Source organism: Bos taurus, chromosome X (assembly GCF_002263795.3).
Source record: "Bos taurus isolate L1 Dominette 01449 registration number 42190680 breed Hereford chromosome X, ARS-UCD2.0, whole genome shotgun sequence".
NCBI classification, from domain to species: Eukaryota; Metazoa; Chordata; class Mammalia; order Artiodactyla; family Bovidae; genus Bos; species Bos taurus.
The window spans coordinates 65,381,029-65,396,351 of NC_037357.1; the positions used below are offsets into that span (position 1 = coordinate 65,381,029).

A 15,323-nucleotide genomic window follows, 5' to 3' on the forward strand; every position below is an offset into this window, starting at 1 on the left:
AACCGAGAACTTCCAGATGTTCAAGCTGGTTTTAGAAAAGGCAGAAGAACCAGAGTTCACATTGCCAACATCTGTTGGATCATAGAAAAGGCAAGAGAGTTCCAGGAAAACATCTATTTCTGCTTCATTGACTATGCTGAAGCCTTTGACTGTGTGGATCACAACAAACTGTGGAAAACTTTTAAAGAGGTGGGAATACCAGACGACCTTACCTGCCTCCAGAGAAATCTGTAAGCAGATCAAGAAGTAACAGTTATAACCGGACATGGAACAACAGGCTGGTTCCAAATTGGGAAAGGAGTACGTCAAGGTTGTATATTGTCACCCTGCTTATTTAACTTATATGTAGAGTACATCATGCAAAATGCCAGGCTGAATGAAGCACAGGCTTGAATCAAGATTGCTGGGAGAAATAACAATAACCTCAGATATGCAGATGATACCACCCTTATGGCAGAAAGCAAAGAGGAACTGAAGAGCCTCTTGATGAAAGTGAATGAGGAGGGTGAAACAGCTGGCTTAAAATTCAACATTAAAAAAACTAAGATCATGGCATCCAGTCCCATCACTTCATGGCAAATAGTTGGGGAAACAATGGAAACAGTGACAGACTTTATTTTCTTGAGCTCCAGAATCACTTCAGATGGTGACTGCAGCCATGAAATTAAAAGACACTTGCTCCTTGGAAGAAAAGCTATGACCAACATAGACCACATATTAAAAAGCAGAGACATTACTTTGCCGACAAAGGTCCATCTAGTCAAAGCTATGGTTTTTCCAGCAGTCATGCATGGATGTGGGAGTTGTTCCATAAAGAAAGATAAGTGGTGAAGAACTGACACTTTTTAACTGTAGTGTTGAAGAAGACTCTTGAGAGTCCCTTGGGGTGCAAGGAGATCAAACCAGTCCATCCTAAAGGAAATCAATCCTGAACATTCATTGGATGAACTTATGCTGAAGCTGAAGCTGAAGCTCCAATACTTTGGCTACCTGATGTGAAGTTTTGACTGACTGGAAAAGATACTGATTCTGGGAAAGATTGAAGGCAGGAGGAAAAGGGCATGACAGAGGACTAGATTGTCAGATGGCATCACTGACTTGTTGGACATGAATTTGAGCATGCTCTGGGAGTTCGTGATGGACAGGGAGGCCTGACATGCTGAAGCCATGGGGTTGCAAAGAGTCAAACGTGACTGAGCGACTGAACTAAATGAAAGCAACTAGAGAAAGAAGAACAGCAACAACAACAAAAATTGGTTCAAGGGAAGAAATCATAAAGATCAGAGCAGAGATAAGTGAAATAGAGATGAAGAAAACAAAGGCAAAGATAAATGAAACTAAAAGGAAGTTCTTTGAGAAGATAAACACAATTCATAAACCTTTAGTCAAACTCATCAAGAAAAAAGAGAAGAGGACTCAAATCAAAATTAGAAATGAAAAAAGAGAAATTACAACTGACATCCAACCCTTGGCGACCCCATGGACCATAGCCTATCAGGTTCCTCCATCTATAGGATTTTCCAGGCAAGCGTGCTGGAGTGGATTGCCATTTCCTTCTCCAGGGGATCTTCCTGACCCAGGAATCAAACCTGGGTCTCCCACATTGCAGGCAGACGCTTTACTGTCTGAGCCACCAGGGAAGCCCACAACTGACATCACAGATATACAAATGATCATAAGAGACTACTACAAGCAACTAGGACTTCCCTGGTAGTCCAGTGGTTAAGAATCTGCCTACCAATGCAGGGGCCACAGATTCAATACCTGCTCTGGGAAGATTCCATGTGCATCGGGGCAGCTAAGCCAGTGCACCACAACTACTGAGGCCAAGCTCTAGGAACCAAAAGCCTCAACTGCTGAGTTCAAGAGAGACAACTGCTGAAGCTCACATGTCCTAGAGCCTGTGTTCCACAACATAAGAAGCGCCTGCAATGAGAAGCCCGAGCACCACAACTTGAGAGTAGCTCCCACTTGCTGCAACTAGGGAAAGCCTGAGCAGTGCACAAAGGCCCAGTATAGCCAAAAATTAATAAGCAATTTTTTTAAAAAAAGAGACAACTACAAGTGACTATATGCCAGTAAGACGGAAAACATGTGAAAAATGGACAAATCTTAGGAAATTGCAACCTTCCAAGACTGAACCAGGAAGAAATAGAAAGTATGAACAGACCAATCACAAGTAATAAATTTAAAACTATGAGTATAAAAGACTCAACAAACAAAATTCCACAACCAGGACAAGAGGGCTTCAGAGGTGAATATTACCATATATTTTGAGAAGAATTTACACACATCATTCCCAAACTCTTTCCCAAAATGTCAAAGGAAGGAACACTCCAAAGTTATTTCTATGAGGCCACCATCACCTGATATAAAGACTAAAGAAAGATATCACACTGAAAGAAAATTACAAGCCATTGTCACTGATGAACATAGATGCAAAAATCCTCAACAAAATATTAGCAAACCAAATCCAACAACACATTAAAAGGATCCTAAACTATGATCAAATGGGATTTATCCCAGGGACACAAAATTCTTCAATATGTGCAAATCAATTGATGTCATACACCCTATCATTAGTGACAAATTGAAGAATTAAAACCATATCATTTAAATAGATACAGAAAAAGCTATTGACAGATTTCAACACCCGTTTATGATAACAATTCTCCAGAGCATGGACAGAGAGGGAACCTACCTCAATAATAAAGGCCATATATGACCAACCCAGAGCAAACACTAATGTCAATGGTGAAAAACTGAAAGCATTTCTTCTAAGGTCAGGAAAAAGACAAGTTTAATGACTCTCACCATGATTATTCAACATAGTTTTTTAAGTCCTAGCCATGCCAATAACAGAAGAAAAAGAAATAAAAGGAATCCAAATTAGAAAAGAAGAAGTAAATCTGTCACTTTTTGCAGATGAAATGATAACAGTACATAGACAATCCTAAAGATGCCACCAGAAAACTCCTAGAGATAATTAATGAATTTACAAAGGTTTCAGGATACAAAATTAATAAACAGAAATATCTTGCATTTCTATGCACTAACAATGAATGATAAGAAAGAGAAATTAAGGAAACAATCCCATTCACCACTGCAACAAAAAGAATAAAATACCTAGGAGTAAACCTACCTAAGAAGGCAAAAGACCTACACTCAGAAACTATAGTATACTGATGAAAGAAATAACAGATGATGCAAGCAGATGGAGAAATACACCATGTTCTTGGATTGGAAGAATCATTATTGTGAAAATGACTGTACAACCCAAAGCAATCTACATATTCAATGCAATCTCTTTCAAATTACCAATGGCATTTTTTTGCAAAATTAGAACCAAAATTATACAATTTGTATGGAAACACAAAAAGCCCAAATAGCTAAAGTAATCTTGAGAAAGAAAAACGGAGTTAGAGGAATCAGGCTCCCTGTCTTCAGGCTTCACTACAAAGTACAGCCATAAAGACAGTCTGGCAGTGACACAAGAATAAAAATATAAATCTGTGGAACAGGATAGAAAGCCCACAGATTAGCCCACACTACTTATGGTCACCCAATCTATGACAAAGAAGTCAAGAATATACAATGAAGAAAAGACAATCTCTTCAATAAGTGGTGTTTATTGTGGAAAACTGGAGAGCTGTATGTAAAAACATGAAATTAGAACACTCACTAACACTATACACAAGAAATAAGCTCAAAATAGATTAAAAATCTAAATATAAGTCAACATTCTATAAAACTCATAGAGGAAAACATAAGCAGAACAGACTTTCACATAAATCACAGAAACATCTTTTTTGACCCATCTCCTAGAATAATTAAAATAAAAACAAAAATAAACAAATGGAACCTTATTGAACTTAAAAGCTTTTGCACAGAAAAGGAAACCATAAACAAGGTGAAAAGAAACCATCAAATGGGAGAAAATATTTATGAATGAAGCAACTCACAAGGGATTAATCTCCAAAATATAAAATCAGCTTATGCAGCTCAATATTAAGAAAACAAACAACCCAATCAAAAACTAGGCAGTGGGAGAGGGAGGGGGGATGATTTGGGAGAATGGCATTAAAACATGTATAATATCATATAAGAAATGAAACACCAGTCCAGGTTCGATGCAGGATACAGGAAGCTTGGGGCTGGTGCACTGGGATGACCCAGAGGGATGGTATGGAGAGGGAGATGGGAGGGGGGTTCAGGATGGGGAACACGTGTACACCCGTGGTGGATGCATGTTGATGTATGGCAAAATCAATACAATATTGTAAAGTAAAATAAATAAATAAAATAATAATAATAAAATTAAAATAAATAAATAAATATGAAAAAAAAACTAGGCAGAAGACCTAGAAAGATATTTTTCCAAAGGAGACATACAGATGCCCAACAAACACATGAAAAGATGCTCAACATAACTACTAGAGAAAGAAATACAAATCAAAACCACAATGAAGGTGGTCCTGTGGTTAAGACTCTTTACTTCAACTATAGGGTCATGGGCTCAATCTCTAATCAGGGAGCTAAGATCCCACATGCCACACAGCATGGCCAAAAACAACAAAAAGAATAAAATGAGGTATCACCACAGACCCATCAAAATGGCCATCACCAGAAGATCTACAAATAATAAGTCCTGGAGATGATATGGAGAAAAGGGAGCCATCTTGTACAGTTGATGTGAATGCAAATTCAGACAGCCACTATGAGTAACGATATGGAAGTTCCTTTAAAACCTAAAAATAAAACTACCATACTACCCAGCAACAACACTCCTGAGCATATACCCAGAGGAAATGACAATTCAGAAAGATACATGTGCCCCAATGTTCATTACAGCAATATAGCCAAGACATTGAAGCAACCTAAATTTACAACAAAGGAATGGATAAAAAAAAATATGGTACCTATATGCAGTGGAATATTCAGTTCTGATCAGTTCAGTTAAGTTGCTCAGTCGTGTCCGACTCTTTCTGACCCCATGAACTGCAGCATGCCAGGCCTCCCTGTCCTTTACCAACTCAGGGAATTCACTCAAACTCATAGCCATCAAGCGGGGATGCCACCCAGCCATCTCATCCTCTGTTGTTCCCTTCTCCTCCTGCCCCCAATCCCTCCCAGCATCAGAGTCTTTTCCAGGGAGTCAACTCTTCGCATGAGGTGGCCAAAGTATTGGAGTTTCAGCTTTAGCATCATTCCTTCCAAAGAACACCCAGGGCTGATCTCCTTCAGAATGGACTGGTTGGATCTCCTTGCAGTCCAAGGGACTCTCAAGAGTCTTCTCCAACACCACAGTTCAAAAGCATCAATTCTTTGGCGCTCAGCTTTCTTCACAGTCCAACTCTCACATCCATACATGACTACTGGAAAAACCATAGCCTTGACTAGGCGCACCTTTATTGGCAATGTAATGTCTCTGCTTTTGAATATGCTATCTAATTTGGTCATAATTTTCCTTCCAAGGAGTAAGCGTCTTTTAATTTCATGGCTGCAGTCACCATCTGCAGTGATTTTGGAGCCCCCAAAATAAAGTCTGACACTGTTTTCACTGTTTTCCCATCTATTTCCCATGAAGTGATGGGACCAGATGCCATGATCTTAGTTTTCTGAATGTTGAGCTTTAAGCCAACTTTTTCACTCTCCTCTTTCACTTTCATCAAGAGGCATTTTAGTTCCTCTTCACTTTCTGCCATAAGGGTGGTGTTATCTGCATATCTGAGGTTATTGACATTTCTCCTGGAAATCTTGATTCCAGCCTGTGCTTCCTCCAGCCCAGCGTTTCTCATGATGTACTCTGTATATAAGTTAAACAAGCAGGGTGACAATATACAGCCTTGACATATTCCTTTTCCTATTTGGAACCACTGTGTTGTTCCATGTCGAGTTCTAACTGTTGCTTCCTGACCTGTATATAGGTTTCTCAAAAGGCAGGTCAGGTGTTCTGGTATTCCCATCTCTTTCAGAATTTTCCACAGTTTATTGTGATCCACACAGTCAAACGCTATTACTCAGCATTAAAAGTAATCAAACTGTGTCATTTGCAGAGCCATGAATGGACCTAGAGACTGTCTGACAGAGTGAAGTAAGTCAGAAAGAGAAAAATCACTTTTATATTCAGGCATATATGTGGGATCTAGAGAAATGGTATAGATGATCTTATTTTCAAAGCAGAATTAGAGATGCAAAGAACAAATGTATGGATGCCAAGAGAGAAGTGGGGGTGGTGGGATGAATTGGAAGATTGAAATTGACATATATATTGTTGTTCAGGCACTGTCGTGTCTGATTCTTTGCGACCCCATGAACTGCAGCACACCAGGCTTGCCTGCCCATCACCATCTCCCAGAGCTTGCTCAAACTCATGTCCATTGAGTTGGTGATGCCATCCAACCATCTCATCCTCTGCCATCCCCTTATTCTCCTGCCTTCAATCTTTCTCAGGATCAGAGTCTTTTCTAATGAATCTGCTCTTCACATCAGGTGGCCAAAGTATTGGAGCTTCAGCTTCAGCATTAGTCTTTCCAATGAATACTCAGGACTGATTGATTTAGGATTGACTGGTTTGATCTCCTTGCAGTCCAAGGGACTTTCAAGAGTCTTTTCCAACAACACAGTTCAAAAGCATCAATTCTTCACTGCTCAGCCTTGTTTATGGTCCAACTCTCACATCCATACATGACTACTGGAAAAACAATAGCTTTGACTAGACAGACATTTCTCAGCAAAGTAATATCAATTTTTTTTTAATACTTTTCTTCCAAAGAGCAAGCATCTTTTAATTTCATGGCTCAGTCACCATCTGCAGTGATATTGCTAACCAAGGGAAAAAAAGAGTCTGTCAACTTTTTTCCATTGTTTCTGCAACTATTTGCCATGAAGTGATGGAACAAGATGCCATGATGTGCCTTTTTGAATGTCCAGTTTTAAGCCATTTTTCACTCTCCTTTTCCAACTTCAAGAAGAGTCTCTTTACTTCCTCTTTGCCTTTGGCCATAAGGGTTGTGTCATGTGCATATCTGAGGTTATTGATACGTCTGCTGGCAATCTTGATTTCACCCTGTGCTTCATCCAATCTGGCATTTCGCATGATGTACTCTGCATATAAATTAAATAAACACGGTGACAATATACAACCTTGACGTACTCCTTTCCCAATTTGGAACCAGTTCATTGTTCCATGTCCAATTCAAACTGTTGCTCCTTGACCTGCATACAGGTTTCTAAGGAGGCAGGAAAGGTGGTATGTTTTTCCCATTTCTTTAATAAAAATTTCCAGTTTCTTGTGATTCATACAGTCAAAGGCTTTAGCATAGTCAATGAAGCAGAAGTAGATTTTTTTTCTGGAATTCTCTTGCTTTTTCTAGTATTCAGTGGATGTTGGCAATTTGATCTTTAGTTCCTTTGCCTTTTCAAAATCCAGCTTGAACATCTGGGAGTTCTTAGTTCAAGAACTGCTGAAGCCTGGCTTGGAGAATTTTGAGCATTACTTTGCTAGCATGTAAACTGAGTGCAATTGTGTGGTAGTTTGAAGATTCTTTGGCATTGCCTTTCTTTGGTAGTAGAATGAAAACTGACCTTTTCCAGTCTTGTGGCCAATGTTGAATTTTCCAAATTTGCTGGCATGTTGAGTACAGCACTTTAACAGCATGATCTTTTAAGATTTGAAATAGCTCAGGTGGAACTCGATCACCTCCACTAGCTTTGATTCTAGTGATTCTTCCTAAGGTCCACTTGATTTCCCACTCCAGGATGTCTGGCTATAGGTGAGTGATCACACCATTGTGGTTATCTGGATCATGAAGATGTTTTTTGTATATTTCTTCTGTGTATTTCTGCCATCTCTTCTTAATATCTTCTGTGTCTGTTATGTTCATACCATTTCTGTCCTTCACTGTGCCCATCTTTGCATGAAATATTCCCTTGGTATCTCTAATTTTCTTGAAGAGATCTCTAGTCTTTCCCATTCTATTTTATCCTCTATTTCTTTGCATTGATCACCAAGGAAGGCTTTCTTATCTCTCTTTGATATTCATTGGAACTCTGCATTCAGATGGCTATAACTTTCTTCTTTTCCTTCTCTTTTTGCCTCTCTTCTTTTCTCAGCTATTTGCATGACGTCCTCAAGACAACTGCTTTGCCTTTTTGCATTTCTTTTTCTTGAGGATGGTCTTGATCACAACCTCCTGTACAATATCATGAACCTCCAACCATAGTTCTTCAGGCATTCTGTCTATCAGATATAATCCCTTGAATCTATTTGTCAGTTCCACTGAATAATCATTAGGGATTTGATTTAGGTCCTACCTGAATGGCCTAGTGGTTTTCTTTACTTTCTTCAATTTAATTTTGCAATAAGGAGTTCATGATCTGAGCCACAGTCAGCTCCTGGTCTTTTTTTTGCTGACTGTATAGAGCTTCTCCATCTTTGGCTGCAAAAATTATAATCAATCTGATTTTGGTACTGACCATTTGGTGACTTCCATGTGTAGGGTCATCTCTTATGTTGTTGGAAGATGATGTATTAAAATAGATAACTGATGAGAACATACTGTATAGAACAGGAAATTATACTTGGTGTTCTGTGGTGACCTAAATTGGAGGGAAATCTGAAATAGAGGGCATCTGGGTATATGGCTTTTTCACTTCCCTGTATAGCAGAAACTGACAAAGCACTGTATAGCAACTACATTTCAATTAAAAAAAAAAAGTTTTGTGTTCAGTTGCTAAGTCCTGTCTGCCCCTTTTGTGACCCCATGGACTGCATTATGCCCAGCTTCCCTGTCCTTCACTATCTCCCTGAGTTTGCTCAAACTCATGTCCATTGATTTGGCATTGCTATCCAACCATCTCATTCTCTGTCTTCCTCTTCTCTTCTTGCCCTCAGTCTTTCACAGCATCAGGGTCTTTTCCAATGAGTCAGCTCTTCTCATCAGGTGGACAAAGTATTGGGAGCTTCAGCTTCAGTATCAGTACTTCTGATGAATATTCAGGGTTGATTTCCCTTAGGATTGACTGGTTTGATTTTCTTGCTGTCCAAGGAACTCTCAAGTGTCCTCTCTAGCACCACAGTTTGAAAGCATCAATTTTCTGTGCTCAGCCTTCTTATGTTCTAACTCACATCTGTACATGACTACTAGAAAAACCATAGCTTTGACTAGACAGACTTTTGCCACTGAAGTGATGTCTCTGTTTTTTAATATGCTGTCTAGGTTTGTAATAGCTTTTATTCCAAAGAGAAGCATCTTAATTTCATGGCTGCAGTCACAGTCTGCAGTGATTTTGCATCCCAAGGAAAAAAATCTGTCACTGTTTCCATTTTTTCCCTATCAATTTGCCATGGAGTGATGGAACCAGATGCATGATCTTAGTTTTCTTAATGTTGAGTTTTAAGCCAGCTTTTTCACTCCTTTTTTTTTAACACTCATTAAGAGGCTCTTTAGTTCCTCTTTGCTTTCTACCATTAGAGTGGTATCATCTTCATATCTGAGGTTGCTAATATTTCTCCTGGTAATCTTGATCCCAGTTTGTGTTTAATCCAACCTGGTATAAAATAAGTAATTTTTCTGTTCATTCCTGTCTGCATAAAGAGTTTTTTCCCTTCATGTTCCTTAAAGATTTTTAATTTTCCATTTTGAATATAATGTTCATACCTGTATATTTTAAAATATTTATCCTTCTTAGTGCTTTGTGAGCTTTCTGGATTTGCAGTTTGGTATCTCTCATTAATTTACAAAACTTTTCAATCATTGTTATCTCTTTCTTTCTAATATAAATTTATTTATTTTAACTAGAAGTTAATTAATTTACAATATTGTATTCGATTTGTAATACATCAACATGAATCTGCCATGGGTGTACATGTGTTCCCCATCCTGAACCCCCCTCCCAACTCCCACCCCATACTATCCCTCTGGGTCATCCCAGTGCACCAGCCCTAAGCATCCTGTACCATGCATTGAACCTGGATGTGTGATTTGTTTCACATATGATATTATACATGTTTAAATGCTATTCTCGCAAATCATCGCACCCTCGCCCTCTCCCACAGAGTCCAAAAGACTGTTCTATACATCTGTGTCTCTTTTGCTGTCTCACATACAGTGTTATCGTTACCATCTTTCTAAATTCCATATATATGTATTAGTATACTGTATTGGTATTTTTCTTTCTGGCTTACTACACTCTGTATAATAGGCTCCAGTTTCATCCACCTCATAAGAACTGATTCAAATGTATTCTTTTTAATGGCTGAGTAATACTCCATTGTGTACATGTACCACAGCTTTCATATCCATTCTTCTGCTGATGGACATCTAGGTTGCTTCCATGGCCTGGCTATTATAAACAGTGCTGTGATGAATATTGGGGTACACGTGTCTCTTTCAATTCTGGTTTCCTCAGTGTGTATGCCCAGCAGTGGGATTGCTGGGTCATATTGCAGTTCTATTTAGTATTCTAAGGAGTCTCCACACTGTTCTCCATAGTGGCTGTACTAGTTTGCATTCCCACCAACAGTGTAAGAGGGTTCCCTTTTTTCCACACCCTCTCCAGCAATTATTGCTTGCAGACTTTTGGATAGCAACCACTTTGGAGTGAAATGGTACCTCATTGTGGTTTTGATTTGCTTTTCTCTGATAATGAGTGATGTTGAGCATCTTTTCATGTGTTTGTTAGCCATCTGTATGTCTTCTTTGGACAAATGTCTGTTTAGTTCTTTGGCCCATTTTTTGATTGGGTCATTTATTTTCCTGCAATTGAGCTGCAGGAGTTGCTTGTATATTTTTGAGATTAAGTTATTTGTCCATTGGTTTGTTTGTTATTATTTTCTCCCATTCTGAAGGCTGTCTTTTCACCTTGCTTATAGTTTCCTTTGTTGTGCAGAAGCTTTTAATTTTAATTATGTCCCATTTGTTAATTTTTGCTTCTATTTCCAATATTCTGGGAGGTGGGTCATAGAGGATCCTGCTCTGATTTATGTCGGAGAGTGTTTTGCCTATGTTCTCCTCTAGGAGTTATATAGTTTCTGGTCTTATGTTTAGATCTTTAATCCATTTTGAGTTTATTTTTGTGTATGGTGTTAGAAAGCATTCTAGTTTCATTCTTTTACAAGTGGTTGACCAGTTTTTCCAGCACCACTTGTTAAAGAGATTGTCTCTTCTCCATTGTATATTCTTGCCTCCTTTGTCAAATATAAGGTGTCCATAGATGCGTGGGTTTATATTTGGGCTTTCTATTTTGCTCCATTGGTCTATATTTCTGTCTTTGTGCCAGTACCGTACTGTCTTGATGACTGTGGCTTTGTAGTAGAGTCTGAAGTCAGGCAGGTTGATTCTTCCATTTCCATTCTTCTTTCGCAAGATTGCTTTGGCTATTCGAGGTTTTTTTATATTTCCATACAAATTGTGAAGTTATTTGTTCTAGCTCTGTGAAAAATACCATTGGTAGCTTGATAGGGATTGCATTGCATTTTATTGGCATATAGTTGCTGATAGTAGTCTCTTATGATCCTTTGTATTTCTGTGTTGTCTGTTGTGATCTCTCCATTTGCATTTCTAATTTTATTGATTTGATTTTTCTCCCTTTGTTTCTTGATGAGTCTGGCTAATGGTTTGTCAGTTTTATTTATCTTCTCAAAGAACCAGCTTTTGGCTCTGTTGATTTTTAGTATCGTCTCTTTTATTTCTTTTGCATTTATTTATTGTCTAATTTTTAAGATTTCTTTCTTTCTAGTAACCCTGGGGTTCTTTATTTCTTTTTTTTCTAGTTGCTTTAGGTGTAGAGTTAGGTTATTTATTTAACTTTTTTCTTGTTTCTTGAGGCATGCCTGTATTGCTATGAATGTTCCCCTTAGCACTGTTTTTACAGTGTCCCACAGGTTTTGGGTTGTTGTGTTTTCATTTTCATTCGTTTCTATGGATATTTTGATTTCTTTCTTGATTTCTTCTGTGATTTGTTGGTTATTCACAGCAGGGTGTTTTTCAGCCTCGATATGTTGGAATTTTTAATAGTTTTTCTCCTGTAATTGAGATCTAATCTTACTGCACTGTGGTCAGAAAAGATGCTTGGAATGATTTCAATTATTTTGAATTTACCAAGGCTAGAGTTATGGCCCAGGATTTGATCTATCCTGGAGAAGGTTCTTTGTGTGCTTGAGAAAAAGGTGAAATTCATTATTTTGGGGTGAAATGTCCTATAGATAACAAATAGGTCTAACTGGTCTATTGTATCATTTAAAGTTTGTGTTTCCTTGTTCATTTTCTGTTTAGTTGATCTATCTATAGGTGTGAGTGGGGTATTAAAGTATCCCTCTTATTTGTTATTGTTAATTTCATCTTTCATACTTGTTAGCATTTGTCTTACATATTGTGGTGCTCCTATGTTGGGTGCATATATATTTATAATTGTTATATCTTCTTCTTGGATTGGTCCTTTGATCATTATGTAGTGTCCTTCTTTGTCTCTTTTCACAAGCTTTATTTTAAAGTCAATTTTATCTGATATGAGTGTTGCTACTCCTGCTTTCTTTTGGTCTCAATTTGCATAGAATATCTTTTTCCAGCCCTTCACTTTCAGTCTGTATGTTTCCCTTGTTTTGAGGTGGGTCTCTTGTAGACAACATATATAGGTGTCTTGTTTTTGAATTCCATTCAGCCAGTCTTTGTCTTTTGCTTGGGGCATTCAACCCATTTACATTTAACGTAATTATTGATATGTGTGATCCCATTGCCATTTAGTTTCTTGTTTTGGGTTCGAGTTTATGCACCCTTTTTGTGTTTCCTGTCTAGGGAAGATCCTTTAGCATTTGTTGGAGACCTGGTTTGATGGTGCTGAATTCTCTCAGCTTTTGCTTGTCTGTAAACCTTTTGATTTCTCCTTCATATTTGAATGAGATCCTTGCTGGGTACAGTAATCTGGGCTGTAGGTTATTTTCTTTCATCACTTTAAGTATGTCCTGCCATTCCCTCCTGGCCTGAAGAGTTTCTGTTGAAAGATCTACTGTTATCCTTATGGGAATCCCCTTGTGTGTTATTTGTTGTTTTTCCCTTGCTGATTTTAATATTTGTTTGTGTGTGTGTATGTGTGTTTTTGATCTTTGTTAATTTGATTAATATGTGTCTTGGGGTGTTTCACCTTGGGTTTATCCTGTTTTGGACTCTCTGGGTTTCTTGGACTTGGATGATTATTTCTTTCCCCATTTTAGGGAAGTTTTTAACTATTATCTACTCAAGTATTTTCTCATGGTCTTTCTGTCTTCTTGAATGCTAGGGCATTTCGCATTGTCCCAGAGGTCTCTGAGATTGTCCTCATTTCTTTTAATTTGTTTTTCTTTTTTCTTCTCAGTTTCATTTATTTCTACCATTCTATCTTCTACCTCACTAATCCTATCTTCTCCCTCCATTATTCTACTATTTGTTCCCTCCAGAGTGTTTTTAATTTCATTTATTGCATTATTCATGATATATTGACTCTTTTTTATTTCTTCTAGGTCCTTGTTAAATCTTTCTTTCATCTTCTCAGTCCTTGTCTCCATGATATTTTCTGTGATTTCATTTTGTTTTCAAGATTTTGGATCATTTTCACTATCATTATTTGGAATTCTTTATCAGGTAGATTCCCTATCTTTTCCTCTTTTGTTTGGTGGGCATTTATCTTGTTCCTTTACCTGCTGAGTATTCCTCTGTCTCTTCATCTTGTTTATATTGCTGTGTTTGGGGTGACCTTTCTGTATTCTGGCAGTTTGTGGAGTTCTCTTTATTGTGGAGTTTCCCCACTCTGTGTGGGGTTGTACGGGTGGCTTGTCAAGGTTTCCTGATTAGGGAAGCTTGTGTCAGTGTTCAGTTGGGTGGAGCTGGATTTCTTCTCTTTGGAGTGCAATGAAGTATCCAGTAATGAATTATGAGATGTCAGTGAGTTTGGAGTGACTTTGTGCAGCCTGTATATTGAAGCTCAGGGCTGTGTTCCTGTGTTGCTGGAGAATTTGCATGGTATGTCTTGCTCTGGAACTTGTTGGCCCTTGTGTCATGCTTGGTTTCAGTGTAGGTATGAAGGCTTTTGATGAGCTCCTGTCGATTCATGTTCCCTGGAGTCAGGAGTTCTCTGGTGTTCTCAGGATTTTGACTTAAGCCTCCTACTTATGGTTTTCAGTGTTATTTTTACAGTAGCCTGAAGACTTCTTCATCTATATAGCACCATTGATAAAGCATCTTCTTTCACAGACAATGGGCTGCTTTTTTGGGTGCCTGATGTCTTTTGCCAGCATTCAGAAGTTGTTGTGTGGAATTACTCAGCGTTCAAATATTCTTTTGATGAGTTTGTGGGGGAAAGTGGTCTCCTTGTCCTATTCCTCTGCCATCTTAGGACCGCCTCTCCAATCACTGTTATTTCAAATATTTCTTCTGTTCCATTCTAGTCTTATCCTTCTTATATCTCCATTACATATGTACTACACATTTTCTAATTGCCACACAGTTCTTGGCTATTCTGTTGTATTGTTTTTGTATTTATTTCTGTTTTTCTTTTTCAGTTAGAAAAATTTCTATTGACATATCCCCAAGTTTCCTAATCCTTGCTTTGACCCTGGCCAGTCTACCTATGCCCATCACAGGCATTCTTCACTTTGTTGGAGTGCTTTTGATTTTCAGTATTTCCTTTTAATAGTTGGATTTTCCCTTTCTCTGATTAAAATTTCCATGAATAATTTTGTTTTCCACTTTTTCTATTCTCTTAGTATACTGTGCTAAGTCACTTCAGTCGTGTACAACTCTGTGCAAACCTATGGGCTGTAGCCTGCCAGGGTCCTCTGCCCATGGGATTCTCCAGGTAAAAATACTGGAGTGGGTTGCCATACCCTTTTCCATGGCATCTTCCCAATTCATAGATTGAATCCATGTCTCATGTCTCCTGCATTGGCAGGTGGGTTCTTTACCACTAGTGCTCCCTGGGAAACCCATATTAATCATAATTATATAAAATTCCTAATCTGATAATTCAAAATATTGACTATATCTAATTCTGGTTCTGTTGTTTGCTTTATATCCTCATATTATTCTCCCCCCCCCCTTATTTATGTCTTGCACGTCTTGTTTGAAGCTAGAAAATATATATTGTGTGTATTCGGAAGAAACATAAACATTTAGTGGGAAATTTTATGTTTTCTGGCAATAAGTTAGGATGTTTGGTGTAGCTGTCATATTAGTAACGGTATTTTCCTATCTTCCCTGTTGTCTTTGTTTTTTTCCTTGAGATTTTGTATTAAATAGGGTCTGAGGCTTTCTGTTCTTTCAATAGTTACCTCCTGGTATTATGTAGAG

At 38.1% G+C, this 15,323-nt stretch overlaps 1 protein-coding gene across 1 annotated transcript in view; it reads right to left on the reverse strand.

Annotated features, from left to right (window-relative positions):
* The window catches only part of DACH2 (dachshund family transcription factor 2), a 311,949-nt gene that overhangs the window by 198,994 nt on the left and 97,632 nt on the right, over window positions 1-15,323 (reverse strand). The window lies entirely within an intron of this gene.